At 40.7% G+C, this 23,281-nt stretch overlaps 1 pseudogene; it reads right to left on the reverse strand.

Annotated features, from left to right (window-relative positions):
- LOC135472429 (deleted in malignant brain tumors 1 protein-like) overlaps window positions 1-23,281 on the reverse strand; it is a 55,452-nt pseudogene that overhangs the window by 22,400 nt on the left and 9,771 nt on the right.

Here is a 23,281-nt window from a genome sequence, read left to right on the forward strand (position 1 = left end):
CATGGCAGTGTTGAGATATCCCACATTAAACAAATATGTCATGAAAGGATGAGATAGCGCTGATTTTCCCCTTCAGTGACTATCATATATTCTCATATATTTGTGGTACATACTGGCATCAGCTTTCACCCGTGAACAGGCAACAGTGGCGTAGTTAGAACCGGCGTTAGAGCAGCTATTTTCCCCATATCTGCAGCTCAGCAGCGACAATTCCGAGCCGCTGCAGTTGACGTTTGTGATCATTCTCGACTGGTAGTACCGCCCAAACAGCCCTGGGCTGAGCGCCACACCATAGGTAAAGCCTAGCTCTCTACACGCCACCCTAGCGTCTGCATCCGTGAAGCCTTCAGCACAGACCCCACCCCAGGAGCCGTGTAGGTACACCTGTACTTTGCCTGTTGTGTAGTTCCATGTCTGTGATCCGCCAGTCACCCGGACTGAAACAACACATGCCATAAAACAGTAAAACTGGCAACATGTAACAACGGTAAAAACTACAAATTCATAGTCAATAATAACTACTAACAGATAGACACTATTATCTATCTATCAATGAGATTGTAATAGTATATGTAGTTCCTAAATCAAGCTTATCACACTGAATGACAGTCAAGTTTCATATTGTCATGGGGCCGGTTTCATGAAGCATACTTTAGTGTTAGCCCTCATCTAGTGCACTTTATATCTCTACAACATACGTCGTCATGGTAGTTGAGGGCAAACTTAGCTAAGTGAGCTTCATGAGTCCGGCCCCAGCAAATTAGAACTGAGTAAAACTCAAAATCTGAACATATCGCATGCTTATATTATTTTATAGTCTACAAGAATAAACTGCTCAAACCAGAACAATAATTCGTGCCTGCAGTAAATACAAACATCCTTAGTTGCTGCAAAAAGGCTAGGAATAAGAACAGTAACACACCATTTCTGTAACAGAACACCTCAGCGTCTTTGGAGTGATCAAGGCACTCTTCTGACGCGACACCCCAGCCGTGACTGCGACACTGGAAAACATTCTCCTCTGAACCCGAGCATCGGAGCGCATTCATGAATACGGGGCCTTTACCGGGTGGGTAATTGTTTCTGTGCAGGCAAAAGGACATACTTATCAACACTGTGGATTTCGTCTTGGCTCTAGTACTGTGTTCTATGATTATACCAAAAACGATGCAAAGGGACCAGATCACGGAGGTGCTTAGTACACCAGTAAAATTCTGATTTACGCAATACAATAAATTACACAATGAATGAAGACAAAAATCAATAAATTTATAACGATTACTACTCCAGTATATACTGTTACCAGAAGACCTACATCCTGGCTTCACCATCGACGTAGCCCAGCATCTGGCAGATGACAGAAGCATCGTTGGAGCCGAACCCTTGGTTACAGATCGTCCCCACCTGATTGTCGTAGACTATCTCCACGCGGCCCGATGCATCATCCGGGCCATCAGCAAGACGAACCTTCGGTTCTGAAGAAGACAACACAAAGTACGATAAAAAAATTTTTATTTTACTATGCATAAATAATATGAATGTTGATTTACGGTTTCTGCTACCTATAATTAAGCGGTATTTGTCTTTTACTGCACACTTTGTAACGCGTGATTTTGGAGAGAGAGAAAATGAGAAGCGTTTGGTTACGTTACTCTGTATAAACTGATCAGTTAAATGTTCCAAAAAACGTAGGAGGGTCATCCAGTTTACTACACAAACAAAAATTGAAAATGTATCAATATTTTGACAAAACAGGCTAACAAGCAAATATATAGAGGATATTGCACAGTGAAGGTTGATACCATAAATATTGTTCAAATGAGAGGTGGAAATGGTAACCCATGAGACGAGAAGAAATATTTGTGGTATTTAACCTTCACTGTGCAATATTCTATTTATTATTTATATCCTGACATTTTCTCTACATGTATATAAATGCGTATCAGTTTATCTGTTGCATCCGTGAAAAAATAAGCAATGTGCCATCTTCATTCTATTTATGATTCTATTCATACGCGCTGCAATTTCGTTCACGTCCGCGCTCACAAAACCTCTTTACAGTTTTAAACGCTGTGTAAGTAATTATACATTCTACAAAGGTGCTTAGTACCAATGAAATATACGTATTTACGTAAATTAAGCACATGAAGAATTTCTACCTCTTTTTTGGCGAACTATATACTGCGCGGAAGTGCACGGCCGTGGGTCCTGGGTCAAGGTCTCCAGCAGTGTAATAGCAAAATGTAATAACAAAAGTGATATCTAACTAGTGAAGATATCATTTTTATCAGTGAAGGAAATACTGGGATTTCACTGATGTATAAATAATAACAAGCGATAGTAACTTTGTCTTTGTGAGTGAAGAATATGCTCTGACTACTCCTCACCGTGCTTCCTATAACAGAGTACGCCTGCTTCATTGTTAGTTGACGATGTAACACACGACTGGGTTCCTCGTGGGCAGTCCAGGACAGAGGATTCGTTACCAAAACAGCGCACATTTGACAGCAGGTATGGTCCCTTTGTGCTCACGTGATACTGCATGGCGATACCGCTGGTAAAGTTGAGCTGCTTACAGACCACATTGGCATCGTTGTCATCCCAGTACAGGTTACAGACTGAACCCCACAGATTATTATGCCGGACACGGACTCTTCCGGAGACCTGCTCATACCCTTCTCCAGCGCCATCCAGTTTCACTTTCACTTCTGTAACAACAGTGACCATTACACTCTGAGTTTACATGAACAGAATCAGGGAGCCGCGAGTCATTTCGCCGTTGTATTAAAGCAGTCCACACCTTCTGGACTTAACCTTATTTTTCCAACAATTATGTACATTCTGCGTGAGATAAATTCGTTTTACTGTATTAAAACCGCTAAGACAGTGGTCAATGATGGGGGAATGTGTTGATTTTCAGAACCATTTTCTGTACAAAAACATGACAAAATTTTGAATTTTACATGTATTTTCTTTTCAACCAATGTTGACAGTGAGACAACAATGGAGCATTGGCACTGCATACTTAGCAGTTATTTGTACAAAATTTGTGCATGAGTTTCCTTGTTTTAATGAGCACTGACCTTCTTCTACTAAATCGTTATAACAAGACACGGCAGCATAGTTGGTACGAGACGTCCAGCGCTCACAGGAAACCCCTCTACTGTAGCTACAGTCTAATATACTTTTCTCTTGTCCGGTGCATGAGATGTAAGGTCGTATGTAGCGGGTGCTCAGTCTACCAAAGCTGCCAAGCTGTAGCTGCTTGCCGTACTTATAGTTCAGCTCCCGGCAGACAACACCCGCGCTGACATCATTAAAACCAGTTTCACATAAAGTTGACCAGCCGCCATTGAGGTAGACCTGAACAATGCCATGACTGATGTCACCACGATAAAGCCTCACTGTGAATGAAATGAGAGCCGTCAGCAATCAAGAAAACTATTTTCTTCTTAAACTAAGTTCTTCAAAGCCATTTTATGGAAGTTGTTAGGCATTCCAAACATATATATTTAGCCTTGAATACTGTTTTCTCTATACATAGGCCCAATCATACTCCATTATCCACCGAAATAGTGAAGTGTTTACTACCAGGAACTCTATAATCAGGTCCTTATATTTGGATAGGTAACAATTTAGTTTTTGCGAGTAAATTGCTTCAAACTAACAAAGTCATTCTCTTACACATCAAGGCACTGGATCCAGTTTCTAAAACTTCCTTACGTCCAATAAAGTGCTTAAGTTGGTACTTATTCTTTAAGTCCAGCCTGGAGTGTTTATCGACAAAACCTGAGTTAAACAGTTCATAGGTATAGTATTCTGTCGCTTAAGGAAAAAAAACACTTTTGCATAAGCAAAAGAACTTAAGAAGCTTCGTAAAACCGAACCGGATGACAAAAGGAGTTCAGTCTGGCCAGGAACGATGGTGTTGTAGAGAAAGTGAAAATCTTTGCAGCAAGTGAAGAGTTCACCTTAACAGATCTTCTCTTTTGATTTTTGCAGCGAAGCAGAGCCTATTGAAGTAATGAATATAACTGACCTGGACCATGGCAGAAAACCGAAGCATCTTTGGAGTGATTCGCACAGGATGAGTTATCGTACACATCCCAGCCGCTGTTTGTGCAGTGGAAAACAGTTTCCTCCGATCCGTCGCACACAAGGTTGTTCATCCAGACGCTACCGTTCCCAGGACCGTAGTATGAACCCAGGAAGTACTGTCCATCCGTATAGTTCCGCTCGCGACAGATGACTTTGGCGTCGTTGGAGGTGAAGCGGTCGTCGCAGATACTTCCGGTCTGTCCATCGTAGGTTATCTGAAGACGACCGTAGTTCACGCCACCGTCCACAAGATCCACCTTCAATTCTAAAAGAAGGCTAAATCTTCTAAATATATATTCCAGTGTATTAGATTTAAAATTAGAGATAAATATAGCATACACACATTACTTTTAATTATGTGGATAAACCAGAATGCTAGAAAAGCTATGTGAAGGACAGCCGCCATATTAACCATAATTTACGTCAAACTTCAATCACAAGTAAGCCTACGCTTGAAATTCCCTAAGTTTTACAGAAAAAGAAATGTGTAATCATGCAGTATTTTTGTCCTCCCACCGTAACATTGCCCTCTTTTCTCTTTAAAGAATATTTAGTTTTCCAGCAGAACAATGGCGGTTACCTTGTCGATAACAGAGGACGTGGGCATGTCCACACCCGGACACGGGGTTTCCCCAGTCCTCCATCACGCAGTCTTTCAGTGACGTCTCGTTTCCACGACAGCGTATTGCACCCAGCCATAGAGGGCCATCTCCCCTTGATGCTGAGCCGTACGGCACCCCTCCTCGGAAGCCGTTCTGTCTGCATAACACGGAGGCAGCTTCGTTACCGAAGCCAGAGTTGCACACTTGACCCCAGAGGCCCTTGTATCTCACCTCCACCCGACCCCAAGCGTCGCTCTGCGTCAGACGGTTAATGCGAACCTCAGTGGCTGTGAACAAATAGTAAGACACGCGTATTGATGTTTGGTGTGCATAATTGTTGCAATGCTTGGCCACGATACATGATGCCACCAAGGGAATGTAAAAGATAAGTTAATATTTTAACCATTGAATTTTCACAAGCGTCAAGAAAAACGATATAGCGTCTCATCAAATCTATTTGTTTTTTAGTTTCTTTTAGCAAATTATGGTTTATTTTATCCCACTTATATTCCAACGTTGAAAGGTATAGGTACCAATTATTGTGCTTTGATGTTAGAACAGGAAACAGCGTAAACGGCAAAGCGGTAACATAGAGACATGATAAAAATGTAAGACTGGCACTAGCCAATCCATCTTCTGTTAGAACCCTGGAATTAGATAAACGCCAATTGCACAACGAAGCCTTAAATTTAGCCAAAGAGATGATAAGCACTGAGATGTCCGCAGGCTGAAGAGCTCACTGAATGTTGACGATAATTTAAGAGCAAAATGTTGTTAATATTACAAGGAAACAATATTTGACGTAGCTATGGTGACATTCAGTAGAGCCGTTAGCAGTGTCTTGACTGTTTTTAACTTACTCATATTGACTTTATCCTTGGACGTATTATAGCAAATGACTGCGGCATTTTTTAAATATGAGCACGGTCGTCGCATAGTAGTAATGTTACATTGGTCCAAAGATTTCTCCAAGCCAGAACACTTCACTCTGTCCACAGACCGGAAGGACAAGGAGCGAGGTTGACCGCTGAGTTTGGAGCAACAAAGAGCTGTACCAAACACGAATCCGAGCTCTGTGCAGACCACATTGGCGGCTGGGTCGTTCCAGTTCGTGTCGCAAACCGGGGTCCAGCCAAGGGCCGTCTCCACCTTAACCGACCCATAGTTACTATCATCTCCAGTGCCAAGCATAACTGTAAGCAAACCCATCCATTGGCAATTAGTGAGCGATGAGATTCCATTCATTTCCCTCATATGACAATTGCGCTATTTAAATACACAGTAGCACAACGCTGCTTAGAGTGTATTTCTTTTAGAGAGGCGCCTATATTCAGCTGTATGTAAAATCAGTCATACTCGCTACCTGAATTGCCTTTTGTCAGTGGCACGTAACAACACAAGCTCTACACATGGATATGCTGTGAGTCCATATTCTTGCAAAGGAAATCAAATTAGAACACTTTTTCTAATTCATAATGGTAAACTGCATAAGCTCAGTTTCGACTCCAAGAACTCATTGCCTCGGGTGACTTCATAATTATTAAAAAACTAGTGGCAAGCTAGGTAATGGGCGTGAAGAGTAACTTGTTTTACAATAGGTGCACCAACACGCGATTAGAACAAATTTCACCTAGTAACACAGTCTACACTGGACTCTCAGCGAACAGACTACATTCTTTCTTATAACAAAATTTCCTAACAACCAACTCTAAAACCATACTGCCGTGAGATCATACACTACAAGAAATAAAATAAAATTCATTTATTAAGATCATATTATACTAAAATGTAAACAATTTGAAATACGTCAGTGTCAGAAACATCCAGCATGCCATTGGTTTTGAATAATTATGACCCGAGACAATGGGTTCTTGCCGTCGAAACCGAGCTTACGGACTTCAACATTATGAATTAGAAAAAGTGTCATAACTCCATACTCCTTGCAATAATGTGAACTTCAAACATATCAATGGTAGAGCTTGTGTTGTTACATTCCACTGACTAAAGGTAATTTGGGTGGCGAGTGTGATTTTACAGACAGCTGAGTATATGTGACTCTCTAAAAGAAACAGACTATAGTATTTTGTCTTAGTAAACATTTGATTCGATAAAAACAAAACAAAATAATTTCAAATTGAGTTAGAACAGCATATTTTCATTAAGCGTAACGAATCAATTTAAGTATATGAGATCAACGTTAATCTTAAAAAGGACAAGAGCGTGTTGGAAAATCAGAACAGCATACCCGAGCTATTAGAGCACTTGACCCCTGTTATCTGAGAACGGGGGCACTTATGTGTGCCCCATCGGTGGAAACAATCGGAGAGTTTCGTGTCCCTGGGCTGGCACATGACAGTGTCCAGGACCACCGGCCCTGTCGGGTCCCCATACGCATCGCCGCTCACTTTCTATAAAATAACACAGTATAGCCTTAAAGATTTTAGTTATTAATTAAAAATTAGAATATGCTTAAATAACAGCCGGTTTATTGGTCACGAAAACTGGGGAATGTTTGATGGATTTCGCCATCAAAACGGACATTCGTATAGCAATTGTTAATCATAATGAACGGTCAAATATACGGTTAAGTTTCAAACAACCAAAACCAATAAAAAACTAAGAACGTATATAAACATAAGGATAAGATTACATCACAGAGAGCAAGGACGACAGAGTGGTAGTTGGAAAAAAGGAAAACGATGAAGGCCGATAAATCTCAATTTATCTCAGTTATGATTTTATTCCACCTGTTTTATGTAAGTGCTTAAATAGCAGCAACTTATATTCTCCTAGCACCATAACTTATTCCGTGAAAATAAAATGGCTGATTTGGGTTGCAATTTCTTCCGACTTTAAAGGTCTGGCATTATTCAAAACATAATAAAAAAGACAATAATAAATAAATAATAAACCTATGCCATTCTGCTTCTTTACAGTGTCTATTTCCGCATAAACCGCGGCTAGGGAATGTATTGAATATGATTACAATATGATTACAAAGCGCTACCGAGATATCCACAATCTGATGTACGGCAACAAGCATGGTAGACGATATGAATACTGATTCAATTGTGTCTTAGCACCATCAGTGAAAACCGTTGTACGCTTCTTTTTACATGAATCCGCCTTAATTTCGTATTTTCTTAGTTCTTCGATGGTTCAGGTTGAACGTTGTTTTGGAAATTAACCTGGCGGTTATTAACCCGGAACGTCCGTTTTTGCTGACGGCACTAAAACGGATAGCTGCTCCGACACCTTGATCCAAATTGTGTAGGATGCTACTGATAAACAACGTGACATATTGTCGCTGCCAATCCTTGACAGGATCATAACACACGATTTCATTTGTCAATGCCTTAGAGCGCTGAGCCAGTTGGGGGACGGGATCAAATTGGTAGTTTTACAATGAAAACAGACGACTTGCTCTTACTATGGTATATGATCGATGATTTGACGAATAATTCGTCATTTGTGGGAAAAGTTACATTCAAATCAGTTAAAGAAGATTGTCGTGAGCAGTTGTTTTGACAAAATAGTCTTCTGTTAAAACCTGATATGATTTCACAACATAAAAGCATCCCATTGTAGGTTACAGGAAATTTTCGAGATTGCCCTGTTTCTTTTGCCACGTGGCCATTGTGGCAATGGCCTACAGTGCTCTGGCGTTTCATATTGTACATGAAACTCACTGAAGATGACATACCTTCCACCAATATGACATGTCACATGTGTAAAAGTTTGCAGGTAACACGCCAAAGGTTTGGGGTTTACTTCGGGTACTGGGGTTTCTCCGCCCATAAAACTGACCGTCATCGTAAAACATGGCGTAAAACACCAATCAAATACAACGCAAATCCTTAATAGATAAAAAAACACGCAGAAAGTCATGAGTCCTCCTTATAAAATCATAGTCTACATAGCAGAACAGGACGCGGTGTTGTCCTGTGTTCATATGTTTTGCAGCTTACATGAAATCTCGAGATAGTAGAACAAGACGTGGCTCGTCTTCTGTCAAATATTGTTGAGTATACCAGAAAAAACATCACAGTTTAGACTGTAGAAAGGGACGTTGTGCTGCCCTGTATTGAAATTTGTTCCAGTTTACAACAAAGTAGCTTAGACTAGAAAACAGAACAGTACATAGTGATGTATTCAGCTGAAAAATGACATAGCTGAGAATAAAAAGTATCAGACCAGACAGACGGTGTTTTCTTCTCCTAAAATCTTTGCAATCTTACAAGCACATTCTAGATACCAGAACAACTTTTGTAAAGAGTGTTACATTTTAAATATTTTCATGAACTAATGAATGCAACCATAAATTAAGTGACCAAGGAATACAATTCATGACCAAATTTATCGGTTTTCCCATTCCAAGTACCGTGGACCAATTGAAATCCTTTTATTAGTGGTTTTGTTAGGTGACTGGTGAAACTTTGTCTTCTCCAGCGGCACAACCTAATTTCCTTCACCTTAAAGATGGCCATCAGAAAATGACGGTGTATAAAGTACCTATCGTATGTGATTGCTTAACCGGTAAGGCGAATATATGCGATATCGCCACACGCACCAGTTAGCACAGTTCCATACGTTAGTTTCACCATACCCTACGCTATTTTGGTGAAATTCCCGATTTCAGCGCGAAAACTCTGTGAAATTATACAGTTTCATCTTGTATAAGCTAAACACGAAGAAGATAGATCTCTCCACAAGGAGTGGGGTAACCAGGCCTTACATTCAGGGTAATGGAGCGACAATAGTCCAAAGGTGGACCTATGGACTTCTAACCTGCGTCACAGACAAACACGTGGGGTCTGCAATCACGGAAATAAAGACTATCCTAGAGGGATATGTACTCTACCATGTGTGACAAGACACATCTTTTGTTAACTGGGATGAAAAACACATCCAACCGATTAGAATATGAGGGCATCTCTGAAGATGCTTTATAACACACAAAAAAACAGGATGTGCGACAGAGTATGACAAAAGAGTTTTCAGCCTAACAGGTCAAATAGAAAATCGCCTTCGGCTTGTCAGAAGTGCGCTAAAAACTCGTTTTCTATTGATAATTTGAAATGTACAAAGTTGCCTCCCTTGTACATGATTCACCGAAAAGCGTAATATTTGCTTCAAATACTATATCGTGGAACCCACAGACATTAGAAAGATGATGTGTTAGAAGCTCAGCACTACTATTTGTGTTGCTTAGCATATTTCAGAATCGCGGAGAAAACGTGAGAAGCCCTAAACGCTCCGTTTAAGTGTACCAATCAAACTGATGTAAAGTATCACACTGTGAACGACAGCGTTGGATTAAGTGGTAGTGGAAAGCTAAACTCTGAATTAAAGGCATGTTAAGTAAACTAACGTTATGCCTAGGTAATAGTTACCTTTCTACATCTTATTATAGCAGTTTTATGCTTGGTGGTTGGTGAGCGAGCCCACGAATTCTTTCTGCAGGAATAACACTACCAAAATCTAATTTAATAATTTAGGCTACAGTACGTCCTTTCGTCATGAGGATGGTAAGGTACCTGGCGAAGAGTGGTGTATATGTGGTGGGGACGCGAGGGGAGGAGAGGGGGTGGTTGACACCTGGGCAGATTTTCACCAATCATAGAATGATTATCGTATAAGTGTCTGATTACGAAAACAGAGGAGGTTAACGATTATGCCTGGAGGAGGAAGTAATCATTTGGACTTCCATTTCCCCAGCGATAACCAAGCTCCTTACTCATTTGGACTTCCATTTCCCCAGCGATAACCAAGCTCCTTACTCATTTGGACTTCCATTTCCCCAGCGATAACCAAGCTCCTTACTCATTTGGACTTCCATTTCCCCAGCGATAACCAAGCTCCTTACTCATTAGGACTTACATTTCCCCAGCGATAACCAAGCTCCTTACTCATTTGGACTTCCATTTCCCCAGCGATAACCAAGCTCCTTACTCATTTGGACTTCCATTTCCCCAGCGATAACCAAGCTCCTTACTCATTTGGACTTACATTTCCCCAGCGATAACCGAGCTCCTTACTCATTTGGACTTACATTTCCCCAGCGATAACCAAGCTCCTTGCAGACCACCATAGCCTCGGTAGAGGAGAAGAAGTTGTTACAGACATTGCCCCATGATGAGCCATTACGGGAAACCTCCAAGCGACCTTCTCCGAGATTTGGACCGTTAACCAACCGCACCTGAAAGGCTAAAGAATACAACTTTTATTATACATTGCACACTTTATTTATGTCTCTCTATTGCACTTTGTTGTCAATCTCAAAATTTGGATTTTATTGTGATTTGTCTCTGAATTAACAGGTACTTTGGATCGGCTTAACCTAACACATGTATTTGTATACTTGTAAAACAGACATACTCTCACGCACAGCGCAAGAATCACGCTTTTGAATTGTCTTATGGAATGTTCACGTGACATCGGTACTATATATTTCTGCTCTTCAGCATGTGAGTATGGCATTAGGTAAGAAATGAAACAAAACTGGGGTTAGCTTTATATGTTTGTTCATTTGGTAAGACTGGATGACTAATCTACATCGCTTGCTATGAATGCTCTGCGTCAAAAAATCATAAGAAGTAAAACACAATGTGATAGCGGTATAAAGTACAAAATTGAGTTGTAAAGTCAGCCTAACATATGCATAGTTGCCCCTTGGTTACTGCTCAGTATGCGCTAATCAAAGGTCCTCCGCTATAGGGCCCGACTTGAAGTCAACACAAGTGGTTCAGTTTTAAGAAAGTATAGATCCATTATGAATAATCACTTTATAGATGAACTATCAACCCAAATATGAGCACTTGTCCCGAAAATTTACGCTAAAGGTCAGTCGGACTAAGAAAAATCAGTGAAGCCATGAACATTTATGCACCCGAGAAAGTGTGATAAACTTTCACTAAATTTTACTCAAACGTACATAAATCCGGATGTGAAGATGTTTTGATAAGGAAAATACGGACAGAGGAGTGGGTGAAAGCGTGCACGCACGGACGGACAAACAGACCGACATTATTTCGACAATACCCTTCGGAACAATTTACACTTATCATCATATTGTTATAAAACTATATAGTCAAATTTACCAAACGTCATCACAAACCTTTCTTGGGTAACTCAATTTCGCTTTAATGTTCAATTTTGGGCACTTTGTCAAATATTTATTTTTTTTTTATTTGATTGGTGCATCACATCGTCAAGTAATGTCAAAGACTGATTCATGCACGTTCAAAAGTTCGTAGAAGGTCACACTTTATAGTCAAGGAACATGTCAACTCTAAGGGTAGGACTCGAACTCATATATGCAGTCAACCGTCTCTCTTGTACAATGTCAGGGCTGGATGAACACAGCGTGGTTATAACCACAAGGATTTATGGAGATGCTTACTCTGTAAGATGGCCTTGTTTGCGTACACAATACGACAACTGCTCGTGTTAGGGAAAGGAACATGCCACGCAATCAAGACATTGCTTGTAAATCCATTCATTAACCAATCCCAGACAGTGGCAGTTGACGGTTATCAGCTGTAATTAACATTTAGGGGAAATTGCAAAATCGTTGAGTGCTGTGCTTTTATAATATTTATTAATTGGCTTCCGGGCTTTATGGGAGAGGAGCTTAATTGGAAATATCTCTGGGGGGGTAATTAAAATACTGAGCATAACACTGTCGCCTCAGGATTTTAATGACAAAAACACACATTTGAGCGTCTCCATCATTAGATTAATATAGGTTAATGAAAACGTCATAACCATTTTGGTATTACAGGTAAACTATTAGCCCTACTCAGAAATACACAACGGTCTTTCAGACAGACTTCTGGGCATTTCTTCTTCCAAATACACAAAACAGAGTATGACGAACATGAAACATTTAGAAGCCGTGAACTGATTTATAAAACAAACTCTATACATATCAATGTTAAATAACGCAGAACAAAGATTTTAAGCATATCTGCTCGAAAAATGATTTCGTAATGAACTCGGGTGACTCACGAATTATAATTTTAGCGCTCCATTATCTTTCTGTCTCTACTGAGCTCTGAATAAACAAGCAATGGTATAAGTTCTGCAAAGATTTTTTATCTTCTAAAAATATTTTGTCTAACTCTATACGTCCGTTCCTTGAATTTTTGTATTTTTCCTCATATGGAGGCCCGCTATTAACTCTTTGATGGTTATGCATCAGTAACAAAGCTTTGTACATTTTTCTTACCTTAGTTTTTATATCGCACAACAAAATTTCACCGTTTTTACGATAAGATTGTGATATAAGTTCGCCAGATCTAAATAGAATATAAGTTGTACAGATGAATCTTTGGCTATCATATATACATTCAGGCACAAGTCGAGGCAGTGTTTTCATGGTAGGAACTTACCATAAGCCCTTAGTTACCGGAAGTAATTCGTGCACACATAACTGAGGCATCCAATGGCATTACTTTTTCCAAAGTTTCTCTGCTTGTTCCATAATTGCATGCCAACTGAATAAATGCAATTTCCTCATTCTTTATTCTCTTTGATGTATTGTTTGTTCAGATTCTAATGAATGGATTTGTTTACATAATGTTGGCTATGTTTCACCTTGGGTCACCGCCATTTTTGCGTCGCCTAAGGCTGTGAGGTTTAGTGCAAGCTCCATACCACACCAAGAATCACAATAGCGATACGCTCAACCAGTTCAACGTACAGTTGTATAACAACTGTTGCTCATGGACTAATCAACTAACATTCTAATCTCTATATGGATACACTGTTTCTGTGGCCTGGGCAAAACTTAGTATGTTGATGGTATATCCTGTTGACTGTGTACACGACAAAGCCGCTTTGCGTGACGAACGGTGTTTTCAATTATGCATTAGAGGTGAGAACACCAAGACAATAGTACTGCTTGGCAAGACTCAGGATATGTAGTAACAGTACAAAAACCTTTCAGTGTCGGACAAACTTGTTAAGAAGATTTAATAAGCAGCACCGTGCGCTTTGCAAATGAAACACAGGAAAGTTATTGTTGGTTTGCACGAGACAGGCTTGAGCCTATTCACAATGACCCATGTTTGCTCCATGAAAGAGTAAGGTCCATTACAGCTTCTGAGTGAAGAGAAAAATGGATATCACTGAACTAAGTAGAATAACCTTAATGATGGAGTTCGTTTCAACAGTTACAGACAGACATTTGTAGAGCTAGCAGTCAATGTTTGATCTTTAGATAGGCTATTATTTATCTATACAGGTGTTAACAGAATTGCCCTTTGCATGCGGCAAATCCTTTTTACGTGTTAATGGAACTTCTGACATTTCTCCGTCCAAACTTCTTCTGGCATAGCAGGTCAAGTTTTTCCAATTAGCACAAGACCTTGTGACCTGAGTCTGGTCGAGGTTTTAAAATAACCAAGTAGATGTCCTCATTGAAAACCATTGTGTTTGGTTCAAACAACCAACCTTCACACAGAGCTATTTGTTGTATCAACAAATGGGGTGAAAATCAAACATACTCTGTTTTATACGATTTTAAAAATTTTGGAACAAAACCAGTGACAGTGGAATAGAATGACAATTCACATGTTACGATTTGACTGAGTTCCTGAGATTGGTCACTTTGCAAACAACAGTTGTATTATAAACCGGGGACAGGGCCGTGGTCCAGGGGGTAGTGCGATTGCTGCTCTGGTTATGCTCTATATACAGTAGTCTTCTGTGTTGCACAAGGTGCCATTTTAGGATCCAACGCGTGTAATATATGACCCAGCACACTGACATTTAGTTGATACCTGTCGTAATAAAACGATTTAAATAGCCAAAGAAAACATTTCATGCTTAGTGTTATGCAGCTTCGATTTATAAGCCATTGATAATCAACTTGAATTCTCTGACGTTTAGCACTTACACTATACAATGGAGAACCTGATAAGTAAGGATAAAATTGATAAGTAAAGCTGATACAACGTTTATGTAAGCTTCTAGTCAGTTGTATGTATAGTTTCTCTTGCTTTACATCACAACGCATTTTGATAGACATTTTTTGACCGTGAACGATGCAGTAACCATCTAAGATATCAAGACCATGACAAGCAAAACACCATGACAACCAAATTACCACGACAAGCAAAACGCCATAACAAGCAATATAACAAAGAAATTCCACATAGGTTCTAGTAAGTCACGGACTCAAGACTTTGCCATCGGAGGCCTCCACGGAAGTATAGCAATAACCCAGTGAACGTCACCATAGGTCATAAGACAATACCTTGAATACCAAGTCGTTCATGGAGTGGAACGCTTCAGTGAAATTAGTCAAAGTTGCGGATATGTCACAGAAGATGGGTTAAGTGCCCCCGGTAGCATGATAAAGTTAAGTCGTGCTTGTCACTCGGTGGATCTCAACAGATAAACAGCCTGCAGCAAACGAAGATCATATCAACTGGAAAATCAACAGTTTTGTACTTGTTTGTTTTAATGACAACCAAACCAAGTCGATGTTAGTGTCAATTGAACGCAGTTTTGATTCAGCACTTCACGTGACAAGGAAGTGACCTCTGCGCCCTGAGAATTCTCGATTTGTGCATGATGACATCCTGTTTCCCACACACACTGTCACGTGGCTGTTACTTCACTTTGAACTGATAGTCATGCATATAACGAAATGAATAAGATGGAAAGCTGCACCGGTTTTGACTTAAACAAGGAAATGGTTGTTTTTGATGTTTATTTTTACAATCAGGAATAACGCTCAGTCTGCAAAGGAATATTTGAAAAGTTAATTAACTATCCAGAACTTCCAGGTTCACGAACATGTAAAAATCTCCCCGCAAAAAACGACACTTGTTGGGCAACTTGTTGTTTTAAACAAGGCTCTCCAGTTGGAGTATTATCCGACATCTTATTGTAACACATCCCACTAATGCAAGTATGGCTCAATACTACAATTCGAAAAGGCTATAGAGGAAACTTTGGCCACACAATCCTCGTTGGCCAATCGATCAAATTTTTAGTATTTTTAGTAAATTTAGTAGTATTTAAGAATAGCTGAAATTATTGCTTTTAAGTAAATCTCAGACTCCTACCTCCTAAAATGATACTAAAATTTGACCGCAGTTATATCGTGACCCGCTTTATAAATTCTATAAAATTAATTACCGATTTTGATCGGTAATAAAGGAAAGTTTATTAAATCCCCAATTTCCCTAAAGAAGTAAAATATTGCTTCTCCTGAGTTCGACATAAAACATCAACTGGTCAGTAATTTTATGATTTTGTTGGTGTTTTTCATCATTCGTTTTTCGACATATTTAATTTAATATATGTGTAACTTATGTGTATTCCTCGCAGATATCTGAATAACTAGAAATGTGGGAACCTAATGGTCAGAGCTCTTTTGGTGGCGATGTATTGACGGTCACTGCTGTCATTGACGATTCTGTAATGCTCGCTGAAGTCCACTTTTCTTCTTTCAGTGCGTCGGAAAGTCGGTGGTAGGCCTATGCCATGTACAGCCCAGTTTGCTCTGCCCACAGCGCTATTATATAAATTGAATATTCTACAGTATGGCTTTACACAACAATGAAATATAGAGATACATTATAGAGATACTACTGCCATGAGGTTATTACTACATGTAGGTGAAAGTCTGAATATATATATATATATATATATATATATATATATATATATATATATATATATATATATATATATATATATATATATATCGCTGTTGTTGAAGTTATCTAGATAACCTGGGAAATAGCAACTATGACAACCGTGGATAGTCTGATGAAATATGCCACACGCAATATTTGTTTATTTGTATCACCTATACTGATCGACTAGAGTCTCCACAATACACCAATGGTTTATACGAATGGGTTAGACGCAAATACAATAATGAATAACCAAATACATGTATGTATTACTGTTAGGTACCGTAATTGATAGCCTAATGGATAACAATAGTGTCGTTCTCGTTGAAATTTCGATGCGGGCATAAGACCATTGTGCACGGCAAAGTGTCAGGTCGAAGCTAGCACTACTTTCTTTGTTGCATGACCCCCATAAAGTGTATGGCATGTACATTTTGAATCATTGGGTTAAAAGGGCACGGGCAGTCTATCTCTCTTCATCATAAACAGTCGGTTTATTTTCTTCTTTCTTTCTGTTAAGTGAGGGTTATATCCATACTACCTTTATGAGGTATTACCTGATTTATCCTGAACATTTTTTCAAGTGATTTCTATAAAGCTTAGCTAAATGTTACCAGACGGTTTTCAATACGCTAAGAAATTGATGCTCCATGGGATTTCGATTTGCATGGATATTGTCGAAAGTAGTTCTCACTGTAATGTCTGTGTTTACCATTTCTGTGCATCCTGCTTGTTCTGTTTGTATTTTCGGTTCTCAGTAAAGAACTGTTCCATGTCTTGTTCACACAAATGATCAACAGAGTGACTGACGAGGTGTTAAATTGTGCCATAAACATAGGCTCATTTACATATGGCGACAGTTAGAAACTTGCAGTGCATGACACCAGTTCAATGTTCACCCTACGTTTTATGTTGATTTTGCACGTCTCTGAAAACAACTGTGTATTCTCTTGAGAGAGCCTTCATATATGCTCCAACTAATTTAACAGCAGATCTCTGGTTACGGTGAACAGAATTTAAGACAAACACAATCGTTCACGGATGAAAAAAGACAAAGTACACACATGTAAATGAGCGTATACTCCCTATTGGCCTACAGGTGATTTCTTGGGTACGCCTACTCAACGTGGCTGTCACTCGCTGCACACACACGTCTAACCCATAACACTGACCATACATACATGTACCACGCAATTTACAAAAAGACATCAATCTAGAGTGTTGCAGCGCATGTCAGTGCCAGGCAGGCTCACCTAGTTTAAAAGTGCAAGATGGTACATTTCGTCACCGAGAATTAGGTAAAGATTGATCTATATATCAACTGTACCTTTTGTCGTCATAGGACATATTCGTATACCATTCAACTATACCTTCTGGCGTCATAGCACACTTTCGTATACCAATCAACTATACCTTCTGGCGTCATACCACACTTTCGTATACCAATCAACTATACCTTCTGGCGTCATAGCACACTTTCGTATATCAATCAACTATACCTTCTGGCGTCATAGCACACACTCGTATACCAATTAAGTATACCTTCTGGCGTCATAGCACACATTTGTATACCAATCAACTATACCTTGTGGTATCACAGCAAACATTCGTATACCAATCAACATAATGGTATATCAACTATAATCCATGACCACGTTCAACACAAACCACCAAAGTAAGTACATAAAATACAAACTTAGGACGGAGTCATGTAAATAAAAACAGTAAACAGTTTGCATTGATAATGTAAAGAGGTTGAGAATGTTCTGTATTGGTAAATTTAATTAGTAACCAAATCCTGTGGTATAGATTGTATGTATGTGAAATGTGATGACAACACAGCATTTTGAGTAATCCAAGACCAGTGACGTCCATTAAATTGCAGTTAACCTCACTGCATTTTTACCTAATTCTGCCATGGTGCTAGGGGGCGTGTAATTTGTATCGCTATACGCTGTATGTCTTAATTATAATGTAATACTTTTATAATTTTAACTTGTCGCCTGTATCTAGTTATCAGTAACATCCCTTAAGCTCGGTATACAAGAGAGCTTAGGACGCGACTTAACTCAACTCAACTCAACTCAACTGGTCGCACGAAGATGATCCCAGTCCCTGATGGCCGTGCGACTTGAAGATTCACCGGCATACACCGTAACGAATGCAGAGTCCTTATTTTCTAATTCTTAAAGTTAAATTCTGTAAGAATTTTTTTAATCCAAGTTTTCATATCTTCGGTAAACGTTGTAATTATAAATACGTTCCCCGCGGCAATAAAGTCTTGGTCTTGAAAACAAGTTTACTGCAATAATATGGACGGCCGAGTTTACTGCAATAATATGGACGACTGAGTTTACTGCAATAATATGGACGACTGCAATAATATGGACGGCCGAGTTTACTGCAATAATATGGACGACCGAGTTTACTGCAATAATATGGACGACCGAGTTTACTGCAATAATATGGACGACCGAGTTTACTGCAATAATATGGACGACCGAGTTTACTGCATTAATATGGACGACCGAGTTTACTGCATTAATATGGACGACCTACGTATGAATGTATACGTAGAGAGCCTGTGTTGTTACGTGCCATGAACGAGCGACACTTTTAGTAGTAACTATGAGTTAAAGTAAACGGACTATATTTCATAAGTTGTGGTTGATCAAAACCATGTATCTAAACTGCGATATACCTGGTGAGGTTTCAGGGAAATTAGGCAGGATTATGGAGCAGGGGGCCACTGAGATGCTGGACACTGGGCACTCGGATCATATTTACAAGTGATTCATGTCCGTCGTGACAGGGGTAATTAATTTCTCTGTATTTGATGAGGTATTTTAGTCACAAAGTAAGCGCAGCACCTTTTCATGATCACAGCTGGGTTTGAACCTGCCATCTGACTGCTCAGATTGATCGACTGGGACGAGCACACGGCTAATACAATGGACACAGTGAAGCACCGCCATACCACAATAAAGTACAATGAAGATTAAATAAGTAAACATCCAAAAGCTCTTGTCATTACAGCCTACTGATGACACCTTCCTCGTCTGCTCTTGTGCATGCGGAAAGACGTTTTTCAGTTACCGTTTGAGAGCCAGTTTCATTGATTGTCCAGTACAATTTCACTGTCTGATCGTGACCTATTGAAAGTAGGTCAGCATATTTTTATTATTATCTGTATTCACTCGACCAGGTAAAACATAACTGACCAACTGACATTTTTAGCATTTCCACTGATTAATTTCGTTTTGTATGACCTGTTACAATTACTGTGGTTGCGATGTCGCCTGTTCGAACATAGTTCCAGAAGGATTGGCAAAGGTTGTACACTAAGGGGAAGGTATGTGTGTGAGGGAGGGATGGGTGGGTGAGTGTGTGTGGAGGAATGTGTGTGTGGGGGAAGGGTGGGTGGGTGAATGTGTGTGGAGGAATGTGTGTGTGTGGGGGAAGGGTGGGTGGGTGAATGTGTGTGTGTGTGTGTGTGTGAGGGAGGTTTGTGTGTGTGTGTGTGTGTGTGTGTGTGTGTGTGTGTGTGTGTGTGTGTGTGTGTGTGTGTGTGTGTGAGGAGGTATGTGTGTGTGAGGGAAGGGTGTGTGTGTGTGTGTGTGGAGGTATGTGTGTGTGAGGGAGGGATGGGTGGGTGTGTGTGTGTGAGGAGGTATGTGTGTGTGAGGGAGGGGTGTGTGCGTGTGTAAGGATGTGTGTGTGAGGGAGAGGTGGGTGTGTGTGTGAGGAGGTATGTGTGTGTGTGAGGGAAGGGTGGGTTGGTGATTGTGTGAGTGTGCGAGGTGATATGGATGTGTGAGGGAGGGGTGGATGGGTGAGTGTGTGAGGAGGTATGTGTCTGTGAAGGAGGTGTGTGTGTGTGTGTGTGTGTGTGTGTGTGTGTGTGTGTGTGTGTGTGTGTGTGTGTGTGTGTGTGTGTGTGTGTGTGTGTGTGTGTGTGAGGAGGTATGTGTCTGTGAGGGAGGGGTGGGTGAGTGAGTGTGTGAGGCGGTATGTGTCTGTGAAGGAGAGGTGGGTGGGTATGTGTGTGTGTGTGTGTGTGTGAGGAGGTATATGTCTGTGAGGGAGAGGTGGGTGGGTGAGTGTGTGAGGAGGTATGTGTGTGAGGGAGGGGTGGGTGGGTGAGTGTGTGAGGAGGTATGTGTGTGTGAAGGAGGGGTGTGTGTGTGTGTGTGTGTGTAAGGAGGTATGTGTGTGTGAAGGAGGGGTGGTGGGTGTGTGTGTGAGGAGGTATGTGTGTGTGTGAGGGAGGGTGGATGAGTGAGTGTGTGAGGAGGTATGTGTCTGTGAAGGAGGGGTGGGTGTGTGTGTGTGTAAGGAGGTATGTGTGTGTGAAGGAGGGGTGGTGGGTGTGTGTGTGAGGAGGTATGTGTGTGTGTGAGGGAGGGTGGATGAGTGAGTGTGTGAGGTGGTATGTGTGTGTGAGGGAGGGGTGGGTGGGTGAGTGTGTAAGGAGGTATGTGTGTGTGAAGGAGGGGTGGTGGGTGTGTGTGTGTGAGGAGGTATGTTTGTGTGTGAGGGAGGGGTGGATGAGTGAGTGTGTGAGGAGGTATGTGTGTGTGAGGGAGGGGTGGGTGGGTGAGTGTGTGAGGAGGTATGTGTGTGTGAGGGAGGGGTGGGTGGGTGAGTGTGTAAGGAGGTATGTGTGTGTGAGGGAGGGGTGGGTGTGTGAGTGTGTTAGGAGGCACGTGTCTGTGAAGGAGAGGTGAGTGGGTATGTGTGTGTGTGTGTGTGAGGAGGTATGTATGTTTGTGTGGGAGGGGTGGGTGGGTGAGTGTGTGAGGAGGTATGTGTGTGTGTGTGTGAGGGAGGGGTGGGTGAGTGAGTGTGTGAGGAGGTATGTGTGTGTGAGGGAGGGGTGGGTGAGTGAGTGTGTGAGGAGGTATGTGTGTGTCAGGGAGGGGTGGGTGAGTGAGTGTGTGAGGAGGTATGTGTATGTGAGGGAGGGGTGGGGTGGGTGAGTGTGTGAGGAGGAATGTGTGTGAGGGAAGGGTGTGTGTGTGTGTGTATGTGTGTGAGGAGGTATGTGTCTGTGAGGGAGGGGTGGTTGGTGTGTGTTTGTGTGAGGAGGTATGTGTGTGTGAATGAAGGGGATCATCTGCTCATCTACGCGCACTCGCTCAAACTTGTAGCCGTAATCCTGACTGCTCAAACTTTGTGAAAAGATCTCCTCATTAAAATCTCACTTTTAGTGCTTTTATCCACAAACTTTGTGAATTTTATGAAGAAAAATGTACTTGTAATCAGATGTTAAAATAGCTTTAATGAACTTCAACGAAAGTCCTTCATAATTTAAGTATTTAAAATGTTGTTTTGAAAGGAATGTAGCGATGTACGTACATATACTCAGTAATTTTTTTCAACCTTGCAGCAATAATGCCTGATACATCTATTTCAGCATCAATACCCAAATCAAACATGACATTCTCAATAATACAATTGTAGACAGCCATCTTATACCCTATTACATACGGTATAGCTTGTAACACTAGGTTACACAGTTGGTCTCCTAACACAGTCATGTCCGACATACATAGAGGTACATAGATCCTGTACGTCATCAGACTACTTCATAATTCTGCTTATACGTACACACATTACACAGGCAAAATAACCTCTTAAGTGTCCGATGACCCCCTTCAGTGACTGTAGTACGCACAACAACGACTCAGGCCAATCGGCAGTGTCGTTTTAGAGGTTAGGTATTAGGATGGTACAGGATGAGACACCCTCGGGCACTAATCCTCCTGTAAGCTACATAGCAATGCATCAAAACGAAGGCAACATAATCAGGTATACCTGGATTTAAGTTTTCATCTTTGTTTACTTATAAATAGCCTTGTGGATATATTCTGTATAAAAAAAATACACCAAATTTCATCCCACTGTTATCATGAACTAAGGCTTGATTTGTTTTGAAAATACGTCTGGTGTTGCTTGATTTTTTATTTGTCAACGAAATCAGTCAAGATTTCAACCTAATTATAATTACTTTGAAGATATGTTTTGTTATCCCCGACCTTGTCTCACCTATAAGCCATGAAGGACTTTGTGGACATGTATTGTTATCCCCGACCTTGTCTCATCTATATGCCATGAAGGGCTGAGGATATGTATTGTTATACACGACCTTGTCTCAACTGTAGCCCATGAAAGACTTTGTGGACGTATTGTTATCCCCGACCTTGTCTCACCTATATGCCATGAAGGGCTTAGGACATGTATTTCTATCTCCAACGATGTCTCCCATATATGCCATGAAGGACCTTGTGGAGATGTTTTGATATCTCCAACCATTTCTCGCCTATATGATATGAAGGGTTGGGGACATTTATTGTTCTCTTCGACCTTGTCTCACCTATATCCCATGAAGGACCTTGTGGACATGTTATCCCTGACCTTGTCTCACCTATATCCCATGAAGGACCATGTGGACATGTATTGTTATCCCCGACCATGTCTCACCTATATCCCATGAAGGACCTTGTGGACACGTATTGTTATCCATGATCATGTCTCACCTATATACCATAGAGGTGTTGTAATCCTTGGATTGGGTTTTGGTCTGAACATAAATCAACGCACATGTATAAGATTATTAATTACAACAATTCCGCCCCAGTTTTACAACCGCCATAGTGATGATTTTTTATTTCCTCCCCACATATTCCAAGCCGTCGATGCAAAGTTTCTCTGGCGAGTACCCACCTTTCACAAATCCCATTCCTCTCAACTCTCCCGTTTTGCTGCACTGATGAACTGATGTGTCACAACGGCATAAATACTCTAACCACTTTTATCTTCGATGTCACGTGCATACATTATAACAATTAAACTGGGAAGCACCTGATGTAATATCTAGGGGAGGGGGACAAAATCCGTTATTTATATTTTAAATTTTTGCAAATG

This window comes from Liolophura sinensis, chromosome 8 (assembly GCF_032854445.1).
Source record: "Liolophura sinensis isolate JHLJ2023 chromosome 8, CUHK_Ljap_v2, whole genome shotgun sequence".
Classification (NCBI taxonomy): domain Eukaryota; kingdom Metazoa; phylum Mollusca; class Polyplacophora; order Chitonida; family Chitonidae; genus Liolophura; species Liolophura sinensis.